Below are 2083 nucleotides of genomic sequence, written 5' to 3'. Positions count from 1 at the left end.
CAGACAATAATGCCAAGGAATGTATAGGGGATGTTTTTAGTAATAAATGTAAGGTAATTGTGAAGAAAGAAAAGTGGACGAAAAGATAGCTTGCCGGCGGGCAGGGGACCGACCCTGCGACCTTCGAATAACAGCGTCCGATGCTCTACCAACTGAGCTACCGCGGCGGCCATCCCCCCGTCCACTTTATAGGGTATATGTGTGCATTTAAACGTGGGAGCGTCAGTCAGCGCCGCCAGTAGCCATGACGGCGAGTGTGGAACACTCTTTTTCTGCCTTGTTAAGATAGCTTGCCCGCGGCAAGCTATCTTTTCGTCCACTTTTCTTTCTTCACAATTACCTTACATTTATTACTAAAAACATCCCCTATACATTCCTTGGCATTATTGTCTGTTAGTTTCTCATTAATATTGTGTATAACAAGAAAACGAGCCCTTGAAATTAACACTTCTTTCCTTCATCATAGCGAGGGTCTCGTTCTGGCAGACTTGATGCTTTCAGGTAGTATGGCGAGGGATTATTGGTCAGCTGCCAGCTCGTAATAAGTCACGTGCTACGTGACGCCAACAAGGCAGAAAAGAGTGTTCCACACTCGCCGTCAAGGCTACTGGCGGCGCTGACTGATCGCTCCCACGTTAATGCACACATATACCCTATAAAGTGGACGGGGGGATGGCCGCCGCGGTAGCTCAGTTGGTAGAGCATCGGACGCGTTATTCGAAGGTCGCAGGTTCGGTCCCTGCCCGCGGCAAGCTATCTTTCGTCCACTTTTCTTTCTTCACAATTACCTTACATTTATTACTAAAAACATCCCCTATACTTTCCTTGGCATTATTGTCTGTTAGTTCTCATTAATATTGTGTATAACAAAGAAAACGAGCCCTTGAAATTAACACTTCTTTCCTTCATTCATAGCAGGGTCTCGTTCTGGCAGACTTGATGCTTTCAGGTAGTATGCGAGGGATTATTGGTCAGCTGCCAGCTCGTAATAAGTTCACGTGCTACGTGACGCCAACAAGGCAGAAAAAGAGTGTTCCACACTCGCCGTCATGGCTACTGGCGGCGCTGACTGACGCTCCCACGTTTAAATGCACACATATACCCTATAAAGTGGACGGGGGGATGGCCGCCGCGGTAGCTCAGTTGGTAGAGCATCGGACGCGTATTCGAAGGTCGCAGGTTCGGTCCCTGCCCCGCGGCAAGCTATCTTTTCGTCCAACTTTTCTTTCTTCACAATTACCTTACATTTATTACTAAAAACATCCCCTATACATTCCTTGGCATTATTGTCTGTTAGTTCTCATTAACGACATGAGGTATGTATCATAAGAGTATATATGTAATGTACATTTTGTTATAAAACTACATCGCCAGCCCTGCCACCACAATTGACGTTGCACCGACCATACACCTACATAGGGTATTTTTCCAAGCAGTTTCACGACCTGCGTGGCATACCCGTATGTCACGCAGAATGCTTGGGTTCGACTCCTGCTGGCATCCTGATTTTTATTCTTTGCATTCGTCGGATCAACGCTGCTGATGTTGGTTTTTCTTAACGCCCCCGCATTTAAATTACCAATGTCTGTTCTCGGCGTTCCTGTGTAGTTGTAAATTGTCAATATCCTGTGGCACATACCCGTGCACCTCGGTCCGTTGTAAACGGGTATGTGCCACACTTGTCTTGAGGAATGGGTTTGAATACGGACACGACAGGATTTTCACGTTATTCATGTCACGGTCAGACAGTCATATTCATCAAACCCTCTTACCCTCCCATACAAATTTTGTTCCACAACGAGTTAAGGAGGCGGTCACGAGAGCAACGGTCAGAGTGCCTTTTATCACTAAGAAATGCTTCGCAATAAAAAAAGCTTACAAATACGCACATTGAAGAAAACACTGAGCAACTTGCCCTCGTTAACGGTCGCATTCCGTGCAGGTGAATAAGCGTACATTTTAACGCGATAGCCTTAAAAGCTCATTTCGCAGAAATTCCTGTGTCGGTGTCGGCGTCGTTGGTTGTGAGGGAAAAGATAAGGGCTGTCCTTGGGCGAAAATTCGAGGTAGGTGCGAATAAAGA

The 2083-nt window shown here is 46.3% G+C and overlaps 1 non-coding gene across 1 annotated transcript; it reads left to right on the top strand.

Moving 5' to 3' along the window:
- Positions 1 to 1128: 1128 nt before the first annotated feature.
- Positions 1129 to 1201, top strand: Trnar-gcg (transfer RNA arginine (anticodon GCG)). Its single transcript has one exon. It is a non-coding gene; the product is annotated as a tRNA-Arg (tRNA).
- Positions 1202 to 2083: the final 882 nt, after the last annotated feature.

The sequence above is a fragment of the Rhipicephalus sanguineus genome, chromosome 4, assembly GCF_013339695.2.
Source record: "Rhipicephalus sanguineus isolate Rsan-2018 chromosome 4, BIME_Rsan_1.4, whole genome shotgun sequence".
Taxonomy (NCBI): Eukaryota; Metazoa; Arthropoda; class Arachnida; order Ixodida; family Ixodidae; genus Rhipicephalus; species Rhipicephalus sanguineus.
The sequence above is the reverse complement of the archived record's forward strand: the minus strand, read 5'-3'. Positions and strand labels throughout refer to the sequence as shown.